The sequence below is a fragment of the Brachyhypopomus gauderio genome, chromosome 3 (assembly GCF_052324685.1).
Source record: "Brachyhypopomus gauderio isolate BG-103 chromosome 3, BGAUD_0.2, whole genome shotgun sequence".
Classification (NCBI taxonomy): domain Eukaryota; kingdom Metazoa; phylum Chordata; class Actinopteri; order Gymnotiformes; family Hypopomidae; genus Brachyhypopomus; species Brachyhypopomus gauderio.
Genome location: NC_135213.1, coordinates 10,637,466 through 10,661,361, shown reverse-complemented (window position 1 = coordinate 10,661,361; position 23,896 = coordinate 10,637,466). Strand labels below are relative to the sequence as shown.

At 45.5% G+C, this 23,896-nt stretch overlaps 1 long non-coding RNA gene across 1 annotated transcript; it reads right to left on the bottom strand.

Moving 5' to 3' along the window:
• Positions 1–14,287: 14,287 nt before the first annotated feature.
• Positions 14,288–23,884, bottom strand: LOC143510268 (uncharacterized). The gene is made up of 4 exons (XR_013129937.1): positions 22,707–23,884; positions 21,927–21,977; positions 20,679–20,751; positions 14,288–16,619 (listed from the first exon to the last, which is right to left on the bottom strand). It is a non-coding gene; the product is annotated as an uncharacterized LOC143510268 (long non-coding RNA).
• Between the last annotated feature and the right edge of the window lie 12 nt (positions 23,885–23,896).

The window sequence follows — 23,896 nt, the reverse complement described above, 5'->3', positions numbered from 1 at the left end:
TACAGACGACATGTAGAAGAGCTGTTTTTCAAACCACATACTTTCAAGAATCCCTGGTACAAAAAACCATTAAGTACAGAGGCTTGGAATAACGGATAACATGGCAACTGTTAAGTACACATCTTTATGAGAGAGTGCGTGTGTGTGTTTGGCCTAACATCACTTGCTTACAGCAGCAATACCAAGTTTCACATTAAGATAAATCATGGCAGTGGGATGGCCCCCACTTAGCCCCTCCCCACACATGCATTTCAGCCATGATTGACAGCTCATTGCCTTGCGTGGACAAGCTCAGCGGGTGTCCATAGTGAAGATAAGTAAGCTGTTTGTTCAAGCATATGACCCTGAAACCCTCTACAAATATGTGGCATCTGTGGTGTGACAAACGCTAATTATCACTCAATCATCTCAGGGAGTTTATATGTAGGCTGTGGCCTGCGTGACCAAAAGAAATTGCAGGTATGAAAAAAATGATAAGATATTTTATAAATATGTTTAAAATCCCTCCTCATCAAACAAATGGAATTCCTAAGAGTATATGACTCTTCTTTAATATAGTAGTAGAATTCCTAAGAGTATATGACTCTTCTTTAATATAGTAGTAGAATTCTAGTAGAATCTGATGTATTTTACATTTGGTGGAAAGTATGAACAGCACAGCCACAACAGTTGATCAGATGATAAATGGCTTTTGGTCACATCGTTCGGTGCTGTGAATCCTCTGCACTGCTCAGTTTTCATAAATAAATCATGTATCCTTCGGTGCACGCGTGACTCTTCAGACTGAGTTAAAACATTGAGGAATGGAGCAGGTTGGTTGAGCACTAAAATGTTGTGCATGTGGAAGCATTTGTTTGTTTGTGTGTGTGTGTGTGCGCACATGTGAGTGTGTGTGTGTGTGTGCGTGTGTGTGTGTGCGTGCGTGCGTACGTGTGTGTGTGTGTGTGTGTGTGTGTGTGATTAGGGAAAAATGTGACCAAGATTTTGTGCAGCTCTTGGCTGCTCATTTTCTGTGGCACAGCAAACGAGACGTTGGGCAGGGAGATTTGTGTTTACTGAGCCTGGGCTGAGCAGAGAACAGGGGAATATGGTGAAATATTTACTTTGTTAATGTGAGTTTTACATCCAACTGTTTCAGATTACCTCTAGTACAGTGGGGGGAAAAAGTTACTGACAAAGGCTCGTGAAATACTTTGATGCGTGTATTTCCAACTGATATTATAACATGCATACATTTTATGCTTATGAAAAATACCTAATATTGTCTGTCCCACCATCCAGCAACTCCCAACGGGCACCCAAAGACAGACAATGACTGGAGCGCATCACGTTTGATTGATGAGGAAATAGATGGCAAATTGCATTGTCCATTCTGATGGATGACATCGTTTGGCCAATGTGCTGATAATGTGTGTCTAAGAGTTTGGCCTCCTCACACCTCACTTTTCTTACCATTGATTTGTTTGAGATGCTTCTGTTTTCTCTCTCTCTCTCTCTCTCTCTCTCTCTCTCTCTCTCTCGGATGTTAAGCTCCCTTCTTTATCCATCAGCCAGTGCTCCCACTATCCATCTCCATTAGAGGGTTACTGGCCATGACTGATGTACCCTGGGATCCACACTCATTCCCCTGGACGCCACTGTCATTTCCCTACAGCAGCGTGCTGGATGCATTACACTAAATGACATGGTTATTCATTACACTAAATGACATGGTTATTCATCGTTCCAGGCAAAAAGGGCACGCTAGTGTTGCGTCTTAAGTCACACCAATGACCTGTGAATGGGATGGAATTAGTGCTTTTATATTTTAGAAATTGCAAACCATTGAAATGACAGTAAACTTAGTCTCAAAAACAAAAACAGACAAAAAAAACTTCATCCACCTGCTGTTCAACCAGTGCCGTCCATAAAGCATGGCATGGGGTCAGTGTGGTGGTGTGGTATTGTGCTGTGATTGGTGTTTGCTCTGGGTGTTGGCTGACAGTGCGCTGTGATTGGTGCTTGCACTGGGAGTTGGCTGGCAGTGTGCTGTGATTGGTGCTTGCACTAGATGTTGGCGGGGAGCGAGGGGGGGTGGGGGTGGAGGGTGGATGTACCGGGCTGATAGATGGAGTGCAGCAGGCAGAAGTCACCCTGCTACACCAGCCATTCGCCATTTGAATACTGAGAGTGACTCCTCTGTGTCACCCTCACCATATCATGAATTATCTGACAATGCTTTATGTTCAGAATCTGTCACACGAAAAGATGAGCAAGACCTCCCTAGTGTGGGAAAATTATGGAGTGTAACTACCACCCTGTGCTTTCACGTCCCCTCGGTGTAGTCCAGCTCTTCAGCTAACGGGGCTACCGTGGAAAAATGCAGCTGCAACACATATATCTGGCAGTTTCTCATTGGCTCACTTTTTAATGCTGCATATCTGAGACTCATTTCTTGAGCCAAACTGCTTTTGACAAGCGGTTTAGATGTTTGCCTTGATATCTGAATCTCATGTCTTTGTGGTTTTGCTAATGATCCATAACTGAGGCAGTCTTGATCGATATTAAACAATCATTGTAAAATCTAATGGTAATTCATTTATTTTGTGTATGTATCGTACCTGGTACACGTATGAAGAGTTTTAATTTTTTGAAAGAATTTTTGAAAGAAAAGTCTTTGGTCTCAATCATTTAAAAATGCCACATGAAGTGCGATGAATGCATTTAATTCATTAACAACGTATGCAGGTTTGCATTATTGGTTAGAAAGAAACATCTGGTGTTACGTTAGCATACGTCACGAGTGCTGTAACCTGGGCTGGTTGTTTCAGACTCACCCTGCTGGCCCTGCTGAGGATGATCAAGTGCTGTCCTGTGTCCCGGCACCAAGCTCCTGCAGCTCCGCCTTCTTGATCCAGATCCACGCGGTGGCTTCCTCGGCGCCGTGTGTGTTGTTATGGGTGACACTCCTCCTTTCTTCTCTGGTAATGCCAAGTGCAGCCTGGGTCTCACAGACGCACTGCCCTGCCGAGTCTCTGTGGTCTGCGCAGACGTGCGCCCGTCCCACGGTTCTTGTATGTGACGATCATTAACCAGGTCTTTGTACTTTTCCTTCTTCTACTCAAAGGCTTTCTCCCTGCAAAAGTCCCAGCGCAGCAGGGGCCCTTGATGGTTCTGACACCAGCGCAGCGTCTGGTCTGAGGGTGGTCCGCGTGGCGCGGAGCTACAACTTGGGTCGCCTACCGAAGAGCTGCCATTTGCCGCCAGCCGCACGCAGTGCTGAGGTCTACAGCTGCTCGAGGAGTGGAGCTCAACCACGGCACGGGCCACGGGCCTCTGCAAGGCCCAGATCTCTTGGAGCTGCCTTCCTGGCTTTTGCCTCGCTGGCTTTTGCCCAGGGCCTTTGGACAGCTGCCACAGGTATGCCTGAGTGCCCTTTTGTTTTGGTTAGGTAGGCTGGGAGCACATCATACCTTAGCTGAACCAAGAACCAGATGCACTGTGATTCTTCCCATCGTAAGTCACTCTGCATGATTTCCCCCCCACTGTTTACTCCCATCTTTAACCGTGCTGTCTCGGCCCCATGGCCCCACTGGACCTCACCCTTGATGGCTGCTCTCGCCTCCTTTGGGATCAGCTGTGCTACTCTCTGCTCTGGGCCCTCTCCTAATGAGAAGGTGAGACGTCTACCCTGTCCAGCCCTTCATCTGGCTCCTGCCCAAACCAGGACTCCCTTCTCCCCTGCCTCCTTCCTCCATAGCCACGACTCCGCTTGCGTGAGGCAAGAACCTTCCTGCCAGTTCTGACTACTACCCTCGTCTCTGAGACGTCGGGGTTGCTTGTCTAGCGCGGCGCCTCTTTATTCTCTGGAGTCGCCGGACTCCTCTCCTCAGTGGACCACGGCTCGCAGGTGATGAGTAGTGACCACAAGATCCTTTGCAGAACACCACACTGGTACAGCCATGCCTTGAACTTTCTCAGGAGGCATGTCCCGTCATTGTCACCTCTCCGCTTCCTCACAGGCACTTTTGATGCTGCATTTTTTGACGCTGCTGTCCCCAAGGTTTTCCCAGACTTCTCTGAGGATTGGCATGCTTGAGATGAAGAAATGGAGCCTGTCCATGCCTCTTTCCTTCACTGTTCTGCATTGACATACTTATCCACTGCGTGCGCCTCAAGGCACCAACTCCAGACTCACTCTTGAGTCATTCCCCATGGTGTTGATAGGTGAATTGTTCAATTATAATTTACTTATCAGGTAATGAACTTTGTCTGATAACTGTCTGATTGTCAATGTTTGTGCATTGATGCTTATGCTTTTTTTAAGTCTATGAGAAATATGCCAGTCCTGGGTTATTTTATTAAGAGCAATATACACTTCATTTCTCAGGGAATAGAGTACTTTTGACTTTCTGCAATATTTTCAGCAAAGTAGAACTATAGTTGCCTGAAGTAATTCTAACTCTTTCCAAAAAAAAACAACTTGTTTAGAATGAGCATGCTTGGTTTTCCAGTGAGTAAAATAACCAATTTTCATTCATTCAATGTTATAAATTTGCACTGATGCAGTTACCTACACAGCAGGCACATACATAAACTGACACTCTGAATACGTTTCTCTTTGAATAACAACAGAACATATCCGAGGGTTATTACCACGTGTACTTAATTCAGAGAGCCTCTTATCTCACCCCTCTTCTATCTCATTATTAAAGAGCTCATCGTTGCAAGTAAGAGAGAGAAGGAGAGGCGAGGAGAGAGAGACCATGAAGGAGAGAAGAGACAGGCTTGGCCTTGGGGGCCCATTAAGTCCTATAAGTGGTCAATAATGCCCACCGCACTTCAGCCTCCACACATGACTGACAGATGTAAAATAAAGCTACATGACTCTAGGGAATGTGTTATTGACTCGTGGTCATGGGAAAGGAGCTTGCTGAATGGCCAAATTAATTTTCAAAAGCCCTTTTCAGTTCAACAGTGACTATATTATTATCGCAAAGGACATGCTGCAGTTAACCCTGGCCTCTCTGAATCCGCTCCCGGAGAACGGGGTGTCCGGGGACGAGGAGCTCTCCGCACAGCTCGGCCATAACTGATCCCGACATGTTGTTCAGCGCTGTTCCTGTGAAATGTGAAACTTCGCTACCGTGGAGATTACGAAGATGATGAGGGTTGCGTATAATATGGGTCAAACCGTTAATGGTGCTTGAGAAGAAACTTGCTAGAGCTTATTTTGTCTAAGAATGTGAAACTGGCTTTGCCACACAAGAGCTCATGAACTTAAACCACGTCGGTATTCCAGAAATCTGCTAGTGCGGTGTGTTAACACAACTTCAGTTTTTGCTTCAGTTTCCATGGGTCAGCAGTTCCACACGATCAAATCGTCGGCTAATCGAGCGTTTACTTCCTGAGTTCCAAAAAACAAACTAGTTCCAGGCATTCCTCTCAGGAGCACATACTCTTAATACTAGTTCCAGCACAGTATTAGTTCATGCCTGACCTAATATTATATATATTAATCCTGTAATAATCCTGTGTAATAAGTTACTAAAGGACAATCAAATGAAAAGTATAACTTTTTTTACTCTCTCTCTCTTAAGCATACACACGGTCGGCCCTCCATGTGGGCAGAGGTTATGAGAGCAGGAGACCCACAAAAGTGGAATACAGCCAATATCTCTTGGTCCCCCACACTTTAACCCTTAGCGTTATTGTCCATATTTAACACATGGCGCTTGCCACTTCCGAACACAATGTGCAATACACAGTGCAGTTGACACTCCTTTACCAAATGCAACTTTTAAAATAATATATTTAAACATATTTATAGTTGGAATGTATAAAATAGAATAATGATGCATAGATTTTATGCATTAATTAATTTTCATTTTGTGGTCTATGAACAACATACTACTGGAGGTATATTGCATGTATACGTGCAGGAGCAGTGATGATACTGTGATGATACGACTACGTCATCACCACTGAGCTCCTCCCTCTGACATCAGGTCACGTTGAAGCTCCTTCACCTGTTAGGCATCCAAGTGTCATGCAATAAATGAAAATGCGAAAAGCCCCAGACAAGCACTTTCCTGTTTCTTTTCCCTTTTCGTTGAGCCTTTTTCTCTTCTCCTTTCACCTTGTACATCCTCTTCTCTTCCTCTCTTTCAAGCTCTGTGGGCTAAAACAGAAAAGGGTAATATGAGGTCCATGAGGACAGAATGGGAGATTTTTGTTTATGGTTATCTTACATCCTTCCACAGTGTGCGGGCTGCCTGCCAGAACACTTGTGTTTTAACCTGTTTAAGGACGTCTAGTCACATTGACTGTGTGCATTTATATTCCTGGTGTTCTTCGCTCATCTTCAGTGTCAGTGTAAGATAGAGCTGGCATAAACAATAAACTGCCTACAAGAAGAAACAGCGTTGAAGGAAACTACTGTCATAAATTCCTGGAATTCTTTGTTATTTTGGTATTTTTAACTTGTGGAAATGTAGGTTAAAAAACAACACACATTCGACCAGAGATAATGATATAGACTTGAACATTTCTGCTTGGGTTAGTGGCTTAACATAACGAGCAAAGGAATTCTTTGTAGGAGGGACACTGACACACACCTACTGTAATAGGAGTATTGCAGTTGAAAAAAACCCAAAGTCCAATTTCACCTCCTTTCCTCATCTCCCCAAAGTGAACAGTCAAATGCAATCCCAGCTGCACAGGAGATGAGTGGAGAAAACTAAAATTTCTTTCAAATATCTGTTTTGACAGGCGTGTGTGTGTATGTGTGTGTGTGTGTGTGTGTGTGTGTGTGTGTGTGTGTGTGTGTGACAAAGGATAATTGAGTGTGTCCATTTCCAGAAGAAATTTATGTCTGTGAATCTGCGTGCAAGTGAAAGTCGACCAGTTTCAACTATAACACACGTCAAAGACTGTTCCGTTCTGTACAGTTCTGAGAGAATAATAGGTCATGGAGGTTGAATACATATATTCTGTTCAGATTGAATATTAGGTCACAGGTAAGTAAGCATATGCATCTATGTTCTGAAGATTGCTTCTTCTCTATCATCTTGGTTAGTTCAGATCTTGTGACGGTGATCAGCAGGTGTTTGTGTTTGCACCTCACCTCTCTTTATTCTGCTCCTGCTTTATTTTCTTTGAACTTTTGAACGCATCTTATTTTGAATGGCGGAGCAAAAGATTCAAACCTAATAATAATAGCAAAATAGAGCACTTGGTTGAATGGAGCAAAAATAATTTATCTTGGTTTGAATGTTAATAAAAAAGGAAATGATTTTAGATTTGGGGGAGTTTAGCTCACATCGGAAACCTGTTGCAATAAATAGAACTGCATAAATAACTACATAAATAGTATAATTGCTTAAATATATTTCAGGTTTTTAGGAATTAAGATTTCTTCTGACCTCTCATGGCTACTGAATATTAATTGGCTGACTATGAAGGCTTAAAAGCTGTAGTTTTTAAGAATATTAAAGAAAATGGGATTAATAGTAGAGATCTACGTTAGCATATTCTGCATCAATTTGGCACAATAATCTGACTTGTTCTAGTCAGAAAGCTTAAGACAGAGTGTGCATCATGAATTTAAATACTTACATATGGGAAATAATGCTGAATCTGAACTTGAGGTGGGTAGGGAGGGGGGTGTTGGAGTAGGGAGGGGGGTGTTGGAGTAGGGAGGGGGTGTTGGAGTAGGGAGGGGGGTGTTGGAGTAGGGAGGGGGTGTTGGAGTAGGGAGGGGAGTGTTGGAGTAGGGAGGGGGGTGTTGGAGTAGGGAGGGGAGTGTTGGAGTAGGGAGGGGGGTGTTGGAGTAGGGAGGGGGTGTTGGAGTAGGGAGGGGAGTGTTGGAGTAGGGAGGGGGGTGTTGGAGTAGGGAGGGGAGTGTTGGAGTAGGGAGGGGGGTGTTGGAGTAGGGAGGGGGGTGTTGGAGTAGGGAGGGGGTGTTGGAGTAGGGAGGGGGGTGTTGGAGTAGGGAGGGGGGTGTTGGAGTAGGGAGGGGGTGTTGGAGTAGGGAGGGGGGTGTTGGAGTAGGGAGGGGGGTGTTGGAGTAGGGAGGGGGTGTTGGAGTAGGGAAGGGTGAGGGGGAGCTCACAGGAAACAACGGTGTTGGCTTGCAGGGATGTCTCTCTGTCACACCACGTTTGATTACCACATTTAAACGCTGTTACACATATTTTTCACATTGTGCATTTTTTATGCACTTTCAAAAACGGTATCGAAAGAACCTGAACCTCGTGAACACGGGAATGAGGCCCACGTGTTATTAGGTGCCATTGTGGGAGCATGGAAGTTGAGTCGTGAGCGTTGTCACTGCTCGTTGAAGCCGGATCTGCAGGACAAATCTGACATAAATCATGACCTCTGTCAGCCAGTCAGCGTTCATTAACAACTATCCACCATGATGAACACCACGAACTCCAAGTGATGTGTGCGTTTGTGTGAAATACCTTGAATCCTCCATAGCACTCTCTGCTGGTGGTGCGTTCTTGGGCCCCGGTAATTGCTATTCGCACACGGTTTTTTAGATTTGTTTTGAAACTGAGAAAACTCCCATTTGACACTTGCTCATTAGCTGGCGTTTAATCTAGTTGGAGTGACTCATGCCATCCTCTCCCGTGTCCCCTTTCTACCTGTGATTCATTGCGGCGACAAAAGTCCTCCTACACAATGTAACGGGGTGTGATCACTCTTGCAAAGCTACACAGGAGCCGTCTGCACTCATCTCCTCACACCGCTGCTCCTGTCTGCCCCAACATCCCAACACGCCGTGCATATTCTAATTGTGTCCGCTTTCAGCTCGTTATTGTACCGTGGTGCGTGGAACCCACACAGCACAAACCGGCAAACAAGTCAGCCGTTCAGAAGTTTGCTTCCAAAGTTAGCATATCAAGTGAAATGTCTGGAGACAAACATTAGTGCGTTTCTTCAGCCTGAGTGCTGAAACGATACTGCAACTCAGCCAGGGTTTCGGAAAGCCATTTTCCAAACAGCAGAAGCCTGACCCATTCTTTCACACTTTTTTGCGCTCACATATTAAAGATTTATTGATCTCACTAGCTAACTGAAAACAACACAGCGCTGTGTTCAGCCAGGGTAAGAATAACTACCATATAAAAATGGCAGACAAGAAATATCTTCAGCTTAAAAAACATGTTACTCCGAACAGTTACACCCACCATATCATTTTCAAACCCTCCAGACCTCTGGCTGATCCCCAAACCAGTGTCTCGCAGACATTCTGTGGCCTTAGTCCTGTGCATGAAGGAGGTAACCCTGTACCCTGATCTCAATACAACATATTCCTAGATAAAGGTCTGCCTGACACTGCTGGGCCTGAACTGAGAGGCATGACGGACTGTATACATCTCCTCTTGCATATGGAGTCAATTACGCGAGACTTATTTTCCTTAGCTTGTCTATCTTAGAATGGGGGGGGGGGGGGGGGGGGGACAAAATTGCATACCATTCCACGAAATATATTTTTCTGTTCGCATTTCAGTACCATTTGCCGAGATTTCAGTGGGCAGTGCACACTGTAGTGCACAGCACACTTAACACAATGAATACCGTCACAGCACTTAGAAGAGTGCACACGACTGTAGCCATAGTGTGACTTATTCTGAACTGAAGGATATTCACTTAGGCTATCGCTTTTATTTAAAAAGAAAAAGGGGGGAGGGAATGGGAGAGGGGGGGGGGGGGGGGGAAACTTTTCTCCTTTTCCTTCTCTATGACCTGAAAAAGTCAAGCTAGCTCTAAAACCCGGCGTCTTGCCCGCAGGACGAGAAGCACACAGCCCCATGCCTGGTGGGCTTGCTCCGAGCGGCGCTGGTTTGAAGTGTGCAATTGCCACTCTGACAACTGTTACCAGTCCTCCGCCTCACAGTCTATTGACACGCACATGAATAAGCAACACATGAAAGGGAGGTGTTCCTCTCCCCCCCAACCTGGGAAAACGCCCCCCCCCCCCCCCTCCTCAATCTTCTTTAATTTTGCAGATAAAATCAAAGAGGTTCATTTTCGCCTCTGTGTCTGAAGTGGGGATCTGGAGCGTGGTGCTAAAAGGAAAATCAATCTGGACTAAGTGAGAGATCAAACCTGATTTGCGCGTTCATATTCCAGTGATGGCATCTTCATTATAGCAAACAAATCTTTTCCCGCAGATGGAGGCAGTGGGCTTGGTTCATATTAGCCGCTTCTTTGCATGTGTGTGCATCACATGTACAATTGAATACGCTATAGTGCATTTGTATTCAGTGGAGATCAGGTTTGTGACTGCGTCACAAAGCCTTAATTCAGAAGAGATATGACAAGTATAGATACGACAGCCACAGATGCTCATGACTGACACTTATTTATAACTGATATTTTATTCTGTGATTGTTTAGCTGAGGGTGATGTCACCCATGGATTGCATCAAGTTCCCAAAAATTATCTTGAACAAATATATATTTTTTAGATTTCATGGCGGCATGGGAGCTCTGTTGCCATCCATTATTCCAGTCACTCACACCCGTGAGTCAGTGAGAATAACTTCAGGATGACCTCATGCATCACAACAAAACTCTTTAGATGTGTTCCCCCCTATGTCCCATGTCAAGTGCTGCTTAATGCACACAAAAGCGATTTCTTTCTCTTTTTTTGTATCATCCTCTTTAAACATCATAATGAAGAATTCCACGTACGTCCCTGTGCTGTAGTGTCCATCTAATGAGGCTCCACCAAACTCTAAGCTCAACATAATATGAATTATTTCTCATTGCGGTGGTTCCGTGCATGTGCGTGTCTTCGGAAAGGTGGAGTAAATGGGCATGAAGTGAGGCAGAGGCGGAGAGATGTGGCATTAGCCCGAGGGCGCACAGCACACTGAGGGTAGTTAGCTCACAACACACATCATTATGGGTTGTGGATGGGTCATCGCAGTCGCTGACTCCAAAGAGCCAGGACCCAGAAAGCTCCACCGTGTTGTAGATGGGCCCCACCCAGAGCTACCCAGGAAGGTCCATCGTGTGGTGGACGGGCCCAGCGAAGTGCGACTTAACTGACTCAGTCCATCTCAATTCCTTAAACAAAGCAATACCAGAGGTTTGGGCCATGAACATATACCTGAACATATAAGTATTGTAGTCAGCTTAATCTCTGTATTTAACTAAATCTGCTGTGTTTGATATGCACTCATCAATGGTACATATATTTAGTCACAAAAAAAAGAAAATGTCTGAAAACCTCCAACCAATACCTTTTGTATAGTTCAATGTGGTTGTCAAACTTTCATTATGTTTTAACAACATTAAACAAGGCAATTGTATTTAGTATTAATATTTTTATAATGTAATAAATACATATGTACTGATTACTCATATTAGTCAAATAATATTGTAATAAGTGTAATCATCCATACCTGCAGTATGAATCATGACCCCATACACACTGAAATAGTGAAGCCTCTAATAGAAGGCATCAGCTTGAAATTACCATTCTGCTGTCAGACCATTTCTCATCTGTTCCTCCACTCAAAGTCATCCTGTCATCCATGAGGTTTAGGCCACCAGCGACAATATCACTCATCTCATTACCAAAGTACACAGAGTCTCTGTGGGATTCCTGCCCTGTCTCTGCCTCCGCTCTCAAATACACATGTAGACTCTATAAACTTTTTTTTAAGCTTAAAAAGTGTTGAGTCTCCCAGGAAGTACTGACAGCTTGAGGCAATAACTGGATGAAGTGACAGTAGGAAGCCACTCATTATGATCACCTCTGCTTCCTTCTCTCTTCCTCCCTCCCCCCCTCGCCATTTCCCCCTTCTTCCTTACTCCCTCCACTGCTTGATCTACTTCCCCCTTGACCAGGTCATGATTTATTAACCACTACACTAGTGTCACAGCTGCCACGGTTGATAGCCGAACACCACACCACAACTTGAGCCCTGTGTTTTGATGCCACAGTAATACCTCTCTGCTCAAACTGAAAGACAGTTATGTAAATTGGAGGCATAGACTAGCTCGGGCTCTCTCTCTCTCTCTCTTTTTTTTTGGTCCCCACTCGAAATGTAAAAAGGTTGGAGTCCTCTTGCCTTACTAGGTTTTTATCAAACGTATTGCTGTAAAAGATACAGCAAATGCGTTCAAATTAATGTTTGATTATTACGTTCCCTCGAAAAAACAACTTACATTTCATTTAGCAACATGAAATTATAGCCGAACACCTTTAAAATCAACTGAAATATGGCCTGCAGGTTTCATGTACCCAGCTAAACACAAAGCAATGGGCTAATTTGTATTGGCAGAAAGGATGTATGTAAAGGGAAAGGTCATATACTGTGGGAAAGCACATCTGCAAAGCCCTTAACTGATCGGAGCACTTTTCAAAATTCAAAGGCATTGAAATATTACAGGAAGTAAGGTCATTTCTAAAACACCTTTGGAAATGTTTGTTTGACAGAGTTTATATTTATAAATCATTAGAGTATTTACAATTGAATGTTTGCAAGACATGGTGCAACTGAAATCTACATTTCGATACATTTTTTTTAGATCATATTCTGAAATATAAATATATAAAGTCCTTATGAATCAGTATTAGGCACATTTTTTATGTAGTTAACGGATGAACCTTACCATTTTTTTTTAGAATGATTTAATGTTTACAGGAACAGGGACCTGAAAGGCATGTTGTGATTTGATGTTAGAAATAAGTAAATAAGTATCACACACTGACTAAAAATAATCTGTCAACTCGTTTGTGTCAGAGAAATTGTTGCATTGCAGCACTCCTTTTCTTTCATTTAGTAAAATAAATAAACATACAAACAAACAAGAGCTTTAAATGTGGACTACACAAAAGACTGAAAAGGAAGGAAACTGCTGAAATGATTAGAAAAAAAATCAAAGGGGCAATTGATGGTCCACTCATGGTCAAGAGAGAACCTTAATATGTTGTGTGGCGCGGTGAAGAGAGGCCCATTCACACTCGCAAGTTTTGCTGGGCAGCTGTGTATAGGAGGAGATTGTAATTACTTTACAGACAGAGACACAACCCCCAAAGAGAACAAATAAATACTATTACAAGAGAGAAATGTATTACAAGCTTTTGTTGGTTTAAGCTCCAGATAAAGCTTTGTTGCCACGGTGAAAGGGAACAAGAGCTCTCCATACAGCATTCAGCCAGGCCCTTGACCCTCCAGAGCAAAGGAGATGTATTGACGGTCTCGGAGGTCTGGATGCACTCCGAGTCTGAAAGTCCACCGCACTGGAGTGCAGAGCTGACATCTTGAAGCGCAACAGAAGCTCCTACACAGCCCTCGCTGGCATGGTCCTTGTTTACCGTGCCGAATCACTTCTGCTCACCATAAACAAGACTTGAGAGTGATCCATGGACATACAGGAGCTCAGTGCACATCTTTGGGAGATGGAGTCTTGCAGAGGCAACAACACGGTGCTCAATCCACTGGTCCTTCATATTCATTTTAGTTCACACTTATGATATAGCGTTTCCTCTATTCAGCTGGACGGCGGGAACAGAACACAAGATGCGTACTGATTGGTCCCTGTGTGGCTGACATTTTCCAACGTTTGCATTCCTGTGAAAGGAGCTTTTAGGTATGAGCCCGAGTAGATTTATACTTTTTCAACAAAATTAACAAAAGTAATTTGTCATTTAATCTGCTGTGCTCTGTTGGCCATACTTTGAAAATGTATTGTCATTATTATTGTCAAAAGTTTTATGTATGGAACAAAGTTGTGTTCAGAAGGTTCACTATAAACCAGAATGCCTGCTGTCTGCTGGGTGATCATTACTCAACATTTCTGCCACAGGAGACTCATCAACACCAAATTAACGTAACAATAGTTGGGTCTAAAAGATTAATGGTTTTGTGTTACATTTATAAGAGCATTTCAATATTATTTAGCTTGGCTAGGTAAATCACACAACAGCTATTCATACATGAATGAAGACTGACAGTGAAAATATACACAGTACATTAAGATATTACACCAACTGGCTCAGTGGTACAGTAATTTAAATGAGCTGAACAGACTTAACCACTTTTGCTGGATCCCACTGAGTGTAACCAGTAGTGGACAAGAGAAATGTGTTACCTTATCAGAGGGGTCTGTTCAAAACATATGTCTGAAGGAGGCTAAAGAAACGTTTCACTATCAGCATGCTTTCGTTTTCACGTAGCTGGACATTGGGCTGACTGCAAGATGTGGAACCAGTAATGAAGAACCCCGTACTGGAAAATGGATAATAGTCACTAGAGCACAACACAGACAGCAAACTCAAGTGCACATACTAAGTTGCTTTTATTAATACAGAACTGCATGCTACAGAGACTGTACAGCATAAACATTTATTCATTACAAAAACATGGTTTGGGAACCATTTCAAATAATGGGAAAAAAAATAAAAAATAAAAAAAATAAATAAATAAAAATGAAAACTAAAACAAAAATAAAAGCTAAGAGCATAAAACAGAACAGGAACATCACAGCCGTTAAGGAAACATTCAAACTATTCATCATTAGCATCTTAATAAACCAGAGAAGAAATCGACGGCTTACAGTCGCGTCATGTCAACTACAATGGCACCGAATGGATGATTCTCTTGTAGCTTCTTTTTACAGCTTCTTGCAACATCAACATGCCTATTTTTCTATCTACCTATATGTAGTAGTGTACTTAAAAGTGGCAGTTTGTGTATTTTTTTGTTATTTAATAGTTTTTTATGAACCTAATATACATAATTTGGCCCTTGAGGGTTTATACAGTATGACGTCCGTCTTAAGTTTAAATTTTAATATTTGACAATCTGCTACCAAACACATTTGTTATAGCAACATTTATACTACATACATAGCAATCTATGTAACGTCACAGCAAAGTATGGTTGAAAAATAAAATAAAATAAATGGTTGACAACAAAAACCTACAGCTTTGTAAGAGGGGGAGTGAAAATTATCACAAATTTTGGCACGGAAAATCTGTACACAATTCTACAGTCCGGTGGAGATGAGACTGTGCAATAAAAAAGATTTCAAACGAGACCCAAAGAGCAAAGACATGGTACCCACTGTCCCCATTTCAAGTTTTCTTTTCTTCTGTTGTAAAATGGCTTATAGATATGCTTCTAGAAATTAAGTTGTGCATACATCTGGTTTGGAGAATCTACACTGTTTTGGTGGAATTCTGGTCTTCGGCAAAAAAGTCAATGTCAGAACAATAAAACAATTTAACTTCAAAACCTCCTCGTAAAAATGGATCATTTATATATATATATATATAAGTTGCTTACATTTAAAAAAAAATATTTGTACAATGTATTAAGAAAAAGAAAATATTTTGAAAAGGGACAACATACAGGATACAACAAGCAATCTCTAAAGCAATAAATACTACAGGTCCTAGCGTTGTGACATTTTGTATTGAATACCCCAATCCCCTCCCTACCCCCCCCACCCCACCTCGACAGTCCCCAACATCACTCCAACTGTGTCTACCCAACCCAACTCAACCCTCCCCCCAAGGTAAACAACGACAAAAATAAAAATAAAATAGACAACGCAATGGAACAATGCATATTGACACAGTAACCCCCCCCCAATATTTCTGTACATTTAAACAAAAACAAGTAACATCACAATTAAAGTTGTTCCTTGGTTGGAGAAGTGTCTCCACGGTCCTCGTGCCCTCCACGTTTTGAACAGGTGTAAAATGATTGGTTCACAAGCTCGTATTTAATACAAATAATGAAGGAGAACCAATTCTTTCAGAAAAGGGCTCACCGAATCCTCACCTAACCTACTTTTATATCTGTCTTTTTAAAATGTCTATGTCAAACTACATAACAATTAAGCATTTTCTTCTGTTGTACAGTTGAATGCTCAAAAAAAAAGCAAAACAAAAGTCTTAAAAATTTGGCAGATTCACAAAGCTATACTCTACAACTCATTGTACTTTTATTATCAATATTATAATTATAATAATTTCATTTATTTTTAGATAATGACAGGTCAAATATTGACCAATGAACTTTGATAAAAGAATTAACTAATTTTCAAAGCCATGTGGCACAGGAAACCAAAAGAGACCGAAAGAAGAAGAGAACTTAAGAGAGGCAGCAGACAGAAGGGGCGGGGCTAAAAGCTGGTAAATCAAACCTAGTCTAGCCTAGTCTATGGACTTGGTTACGAGCGAAAGCGGTTGCGTGGGGGCGGAGCTGGACAGCAGAGAATGGGAATGACACGCTGATGCGGGCTGTGAGGAGGCGGAGCCTGACGGACGGGACGATGACACGTCTGAAGGGTCCAAGGAGCCGTTGTGGGCGGAGCCGGGCGTTTTGCCCGCACCCGAGTTGTCCAGCAGGGCTAAGGGCCGAGGCGGGGCCATGGAGAGGTGTTGGTGAGGGTGGTGTGAGGTCAAGACCAGAGGGGCGGGTTTCATAGTCAGTGATAGAGGCTGCATTTGTTCAGTCTGTGGTTTGGGCTCTTTCGAGATTGGGGAGGTGGGTGACCATGGAGGGGGAGGACGGGGGCGACTCTAGTAAGCTTCCATCTGAAGAGGGAGGACTGACACAGCTGCCTTCACCTTGAATGTAGCGAATGCACTTCTTTTTTCTCCTGCAAACAGAGAGCGGGCTTGTTTAACACCTACATCATCGCTGCAATCATTTCTAACTTCCCAGAAGCACCAGAGCCTTAGCACCCATTTAAACGCACGTTGCACACGCGTCTACGTCTGCGTACGTGAACACACACCTTAGGTATATGATCACACGCATATATCACCGGTTGGTGTGTAACTCGTGTGCGGGCCTCTGCACGACTGGACCGGGTTCGGTCACGGGCGTGTGTGGAGTAGCACCTTCGGCGAGGCCGGTCGTCTAATTGGATGCTATTGCTCACTGAGAAGGTCGGCACGAGCGGTCGAGCAGGGGCCACGCCCCTCTCTCGGCCGCCGACGCCTTCTCGAACGTCTTTCCCGTCACCGCACATGCAAGGAGACGGCAGAGGAGGGAGGACACAGAGGACGATGAGACGGACAGAGACAGAGGACAGACCGGGAGAGACAGCGGGCAGGGGGGGGAGTGATGACGAGGAGTGTGGGGAGGAAGAGCATCTTGCCCCAGAGGCTCGGTGGGACACGGAGAAAGAGGCGAACTCTCTGCGCCTTTTGTTTTTCCCCTACCAGGATAACAGAAGGAACTCTAAACAAAAGAACCCGGCCCCGGCAATGCCAATCCGCCAGGGAGCCCGTCCGGTTTACACATCAGCTTGAATTATTACACTGCTCTCTTTTCCATCCTTTTTTCATGTCTCTTCTCTGCTTTTTTTCTTTCTCTCTCTCTCTCTCTCTCTCTCTCTCGACTCGTTCCTCGGGGGGGAGTTCAGATGGGGAGGTAAGAGGTTAGAGGAGACGCGCTCCTCTCAGCCTGCCCCTAAGACATGTGCATGAGTGTACGGCGCGGAGGTCACGCCGCCATGTTTGCATTTGAGCTCGGGTCAGGATCCTCCCTCGTCTGCGGCGCCTGCGGCCAGCCAGTCCAGCCAAGCCGCACGGGCAACGGCGCAGCCGAGCCGAGCCAGTACGCCGAGAGGGCCGGGGAGAGGGAGAGAGCGCGAGAGACACAGAGAGATATTGAGTGAGAGTGTGAGGGAGAAAGAAGGAGAAGAAAGAAAGAGGAGTAGAGAGAGAGAGAGAGATAGATAGAGAGAGAGAGATTTCCTTGTCTCCAAGGTGACTGGATACATACCCTGTTTTGAACCAGGAGAAGAGAGAGAGAAACCGAGGAGAAATGTAAGAGTGAAATTCTCAGTGTGTACCTTGCCCTAGCCTGACCTGACCCCCCCCCCCCCCCCCCAAAAAAAAAGAAAGAAAGAAAGAAAGAAAGAAGCAGCTTTCTCTCCTGCCTAAAGGCCAAGTTAAGCTATTCAGCCTCTACTACTGTAGGTCTGCAAGACAGAGAAGAGAGAAACAAACAGTGGAGATAAGAGGAGACACAGGGGAGCTATAGAGTCATCAATGATGGAATTCAGTGAACAACTGTAACCTTTTTTTTTATTAAAAAAAAGAGCCAGAATTCATCCTAGTCAACTCCAGGTAAGGATTGTTTCCTAAGTTATACCCCTGCCTGGTCTATATGCGGGTATAGGTTTGAGACAAAAGTGCGGGCAAGAGAGAGAGAGAGAGAGAGGAGAGAGAGAGAGAGAGAGAGAGAGAGAGAGAGAGAGAGAGAGAGAGAGAGGAGAGAGAGAGAGAGGAGAGAGAGAGGGAGGGACGAAGACAGAGGTACAGACTGTCTGGGAGACATATATAAGAGGTACGGGGATGAGACAAGAGAAATGGATAGGACTTGAGAAGAGGAAGACATTTTGTTCCAGACACATCTACCCCGTCGAGACGAGGGGCATGCAGAACGAGGAAGACATGCTTTCAGCTGTACGCAGCTGTGACGAAGCACACGGGACACAGTGCGTCCTCTTCAGGACCACAGATGGGTGGACAGAGACAGAAAAGAAGGGATAAACGGATCGGGTGGATTCTTCTTGCGAACAGCAGCAGTGCTGGGTTGACCTGAAGTGTTGGTTTATCATAAAAAATAAAAAGCTTCATTTTGCAAACGGTGGACTGCTCCGAGTACGGTCTGGACACGCACTGCTGAACAGCTCGGGCCAGCACTGCACTAACTGCCTGTCAGAAAGACGCAAATAAGCTGATATCCATTTTTTGCGAGAGCTCTATCGATTCTACGTATCCGCCCTTGTTCCTTATTGATTTCTGCATCTCGGGGGGAATTACAGGAGATGCTTTTTGCAGGAAATGGTACTGAACGGGGTCTTTTAACCTCCCCCGTTTCCTAAATAAGGGCACAATTACCACAGGCTCTCCTAGTGCATCCCCAACACCCTGACTGTCCCTCCGAGAGCGGGCAGGGCCGGGACGCAGCATCTCTGCGTGCTCTCTCTAGGCTGCTGAGACACCGCAACCTTCTACTTGCCCAGTTAGCGGGGGCACGGCTGGGATAAATGGTGCTGATCTAAGTCTTTCCAGCAGCGAAGGCCGAAACGTGATCATGCTGGCGCGCTTCTCTGAACAAACGTTTGGTTGAGTCGGGACTTTTAAGCTAAAGGGGGTGAAAATGGAGCATGTGTGGTACACAGAAGGGAAACACAATGGAACAGGACGGGGGCGTGGCGTCCACAATGAGGGCGGGGGCGGGGTTGGGGACGAGGGGGGGGGGGGGGGTGAGGTGGTGCGTGGGGTGGAAAGAGCACAAGCGTGACACAGAGAAGGGTATTACTTAGCAGAAACAAATACCTACCATCAATATATCCCCAATTCAAAGACTGCTTGTGTTAGAACAGAAAGACAAAAGGTTGGGACTGAGTAAAGGGTTATCAGAGAGGGAAGGGGGGGGAGTGAAGGCAAGAGGCTACATTACAACAAAGTTCATACAGAACGCCAATCCAGACGGTTTAAAAGAGCAGTGACACACCACAGGGCAGAAAATGGATCATTCACACTGGTGTAATCATGAGTAGTGGTCAAAGTTGGCCTCGTAGTGAATATCTTTCAAAAAACAAAAAAGAATTTGGTGGGGAGTGTTTACCAACTCCAGAAGCCCGATCACAGTGCCAAATCAGTAAGTCCGATTACACTCGCCACCTTCTGCCCTAGGTCCTTAGCTGCCTGGTTAGGTCTACCATAAGATCCATCAGTGAGACACACAACAGAAATGAACCAGGTTGGCAAACATAGAGGGTGGGCAAAAGAATTGTAAAAAGCTGAAGTGATCAGGAGAAGGAGACACATTTCACGATGGAAGTGGTGAAGAGAGGAAAACGATCTTCATCTTTTTTTTGTAATTTTTTTATAACCACCATGATCTACATCCTCCCAAGAGTGCCACTGGGAATATACCTGCAGGGTTTACACCACAAATTGAGTTGCTCAAGCCCGAACAAGGCACGACACTTCTTAGGGGTATTTGCATCTGTTAGCCAAAGAGGGTAGACACACAAACACAAGAAGGAAAACAAAAAAAAAAAAGACAAATGGACACATGTCATTTGGACAATGAGGCGTGTAGCTAGAGCGTGGACAGCCGTGGACACTGGCATTGGACCTCAAAGGACTCTTACCAGCAGAGGACAAACCCCCACCCCTCTCAGCCACGCCCCCTTCTTGGCGATGGCCTTCAATTTGGACCCTTTTTTGTTTATTCGTATGGCAACTGTATGGTGTGTGTGTGTGTGGGGGGGGGAGGGGGAGGGGCGCAGGTTGACAGGAAGCGCACACACACACACACGCACACACACACACGCACACACACACATAAGTATGCACACATCCTTAGTTCCAGTCACCGACCAGACTGGCTGCTTGTCTTGGCTATGCGAAACCCGAGGCCCAGCTTTTATGGACGTGGTTCAGGTCTCGGCTCTTATCGGAGCCCCTTAAAAAACCCCCCCGCACCAAAGCGCAGGCGCTTAGCGACCCACCCCCGGGGTGGCGGAAGCTGCGTCCGGCGTGGGGGCCGGCGTGGGGTGAGAGGTCGGAGAGCGAAGGGGAGGGGACAGAGAGCTGGCGAGAGCCAGAGAGAGGGACGAAGGTACCAGTGCGCGAGTTCCCCAGCTGTTGCCAGCTCTAGCCTACCTGCCGGCACACCAGATACACACCTGCACGGACCACACCAGTTATTCTGCTGATCGAGCCCAAAACGCGCACGACACTTCTTAGGGGCACTCAGATCTGACCCCGGTGAAGGGGGAGGAAGCCAGCAGAGGGAAGGAGAAATGACCAACAGAACAAAAAGAAAGAAAAAGAAGAGGGGAAATAAAATGGAAACCAATGAACCAATGTAAATCACTAATCATAGCATTTCATTAATGTCCCCCCCCCATAGACAGCTTTCAATTATGCCATTTAATAGTGCAGTAGTCTATTGCAGTGAGGACTGCCATATTCTGTTATATTTATTTAAGATAGAAAAAAAAGCCAAACCAGAAGCAAACCAATATCAGAAGTAAACAGAATGAGAAACAGAAATCAAAACCAAAATGACAGTACACACACAGGCAGACTTGAGAGGAGTAAACATAATGGAAACTTGAGAAGAAGAGGGCTCGCTTGTTAAGGGGTAGAGGCGCGTGTAGTAGCAGCAGACATGCTTACAACGTCTGCTGCGCGGGCTTGCCGTTAGCTCTCTGCTCTATGCTGGAGGGGGGGAGGGGGTGAGGGGGGTGAGGGGGGGAACGCGGGGCACCGGTGGCAAAGGCGAAGTGCCAGGAGGGGCAGTTAAGGGCAGTTAAGGGCAGTTAATCACAGCCAGCGAAAATTGCTACCCAAGCCAGAGACAGCAGCCAAGTTCCAGCTCGGCCTTGCGTTCAGCCGCCTCTCACGCCGGAGCTCCGCGAGGAGGCGTGGACAGGGGCGGAGGCGGTGGGCGGGGCTGGAGGCGGGGCCAGTAGCAAGGCGGGGCGAGCAGAGACAGGGCCAGCCCCACGCTCTCATGCTGGGGAAAAGGGCAGCCAGGCCAGCTAGTTAAGCCAGTATATTAAGGAGGTTTACCCTGATGACATCTCTGGTTGGCTAAAGACTAGCTATGGAACTATATACTGTAACTAACAAATGGGAGACCTGGACTTTTTAACATAGAAGCATCTACAGGAGAAACTGTATTATGAGCAAAGGAAACCACTGCAATTCAATAAACAAAGTTGGAGCAAAAATGAACTGGAGTAAGCAAAACAAAGGAACTGAGGAGCAAATGAACAAGAACATTAAAGATACAGCTAACATTCATGAGAGGAATCTGTTAAAATACACAGTATACTGCACAGACATGGATAAATAAATGTGTAATAAACTAAAAGAGGGGGAAGAAAAGCAAGTTAGTAATTAAAGACTTAAAATGACATTAGCACCTGTAATCGGAGGGAGTGAAAGGCAAGGGTTTGGAAAATATTCTCTGTGTTCTGAAAAAAAAAAGAACAGATAGAGAGGCCTTCAAAAGGGGGTCCATGACGGAAAAGACCGCAAATACATCATCACTGCGCATTTCTCCTACACAATAATCTCACAATATAGATATAGAATCAGAGTCATGATCAGTTAAAAAGATGAAAGGTGGTGAAGGATCAATGAAAGAACCAGCAAACCTCCTTAATTTAGGGAAACGGGTGATGTTAATTCCCTGATTTCTTTGTGTAAGTGATGGAGTTATGGAAGGCATGCAGCAGGCACAGCTGGACGTTAGCGGCACACACGGTGCAGGGTGGGGGGGTAGGGAGGGGGGGGGGGGCACGGGCACCACAGGCATGGCGGCGTGGGCCGGGCCACAGCAGGACTCGCACATTCCCAAAACTCGCTCATTCTCAAAACATACATCGCACAGTATGCTAAATGCTGGTGGGTGGGGCAGGGATGAGGAGCGGGGTTTGGGGGGGGGGGGGGGGGGGGTTCATGCATATTCAATGTTATTAGTGCTCGACATGGGGCTAGGTTGAGGATAACAAGCAGACTAACGTGTAAATATTGCACTGGGTAGCATAACTATATACAAAATGAGGCAGGCACAAAAAAAAAGGGATGAAGACGAAGAAAAAAAATAAAGAAAAAAAAGCTGGACTTTTATCTTTGGGGTGTCACCCTCATGACAGATGATGGATCTGCTCTAACATCAGACATAATTGCGGCTCACTTACCGTTGGCCTCGGCTTGCTGCTTTTCCCTTTTTCTCTTCTTCTTTTTCCCCTGTTGGTTACCCCGCCACAAAAAGAGAAACAGACAGGAACCTTAGTTATTATACTGCAGAGAAGACCAGACGTGAAATGAACAAGAGAGCCCTGCATTTTTCACTCATTCATTTATTCATCGCTCGAGTCTGAAGAACACAAGTGCCACTGCAGGCCAGAGCAGAACCCCCCCCCCCCGTCTCCCGACCGCTTTCTCTGTTTATTCCTTTGTTTCGAGCTACTCCTTAGATTTCTCTCTGTTGTGAAACGATTTAAGGCTCTTGAGGGTTCTTTGAAAGAGTCTGATTACTGCGGGAGAGAGTAGGGAGAGAGGATGAGTGCGCTTTCTCGCCTTTGGGCCCTCAGAAAGCAACATCGCACACCCTTATGGCTTTAGCTGCGCTGGACGCACAAGTGACCATTAACCTGGTCACGGCTCGGGCCGCGCTCCTGTACCCGGGCAGACGTTTAACGCTCGCGTCCTTTAAAGGCTGCGTTTTATTGAATCAAAGCTGCTCTTTCTCTCCCCGGGTCTTTCGCTTTGCCGTGGGAGTCATCAGACCACAGTGGGAATGACAGTTGGGGCGGAGGGGCGATTTGTGGGGGGCGAGCGGGATGGGCGACGGGCTCCGTCTGGGCCGTAAAACGCCGTGGTCATCCCCCATTCGGGGCATCTTGGTGCTGGAGATGGACGTTCCCTTTCATCAGAGCTGTGAGGCGTTTAGGCCCTGCGGTTATTAATTACTCTGATCTGTGCTCGCCTTTCTTTTTTTTTTACGTGAACCAGTGGAATACTAATGAATGGAGGCGTGTGCTTCACTGCAGACTGCCTTGCGGGGGGGAAGGGGTGGGCGTAAACCCAGTGAAGGCCACGCCCCCACACACTGCCACTGCTTCATGGGCAGGCAGGGCAGACCAAGGTGTTTGCCACTGGCCACTGGGTAGAGTGCAGTGGCCAACGCTGTGAGCGCTCCAGAGAGAGAGATAGGACAAGAGAGGGAGAGAAAGTGAGGAAGAGGAAAGAAGGAGTGGTGGGAGAGAGAGAGAGAGAGAGAGAGAGAGAGAAAGAGAGAGAGAGAGAGAGTATGTCCACAGGCCTCCTGCGTAGCTGCCACAGCACAGGTCTGTGGGGGCACAGAGGGCGGGGCTGGAGAGGTGGG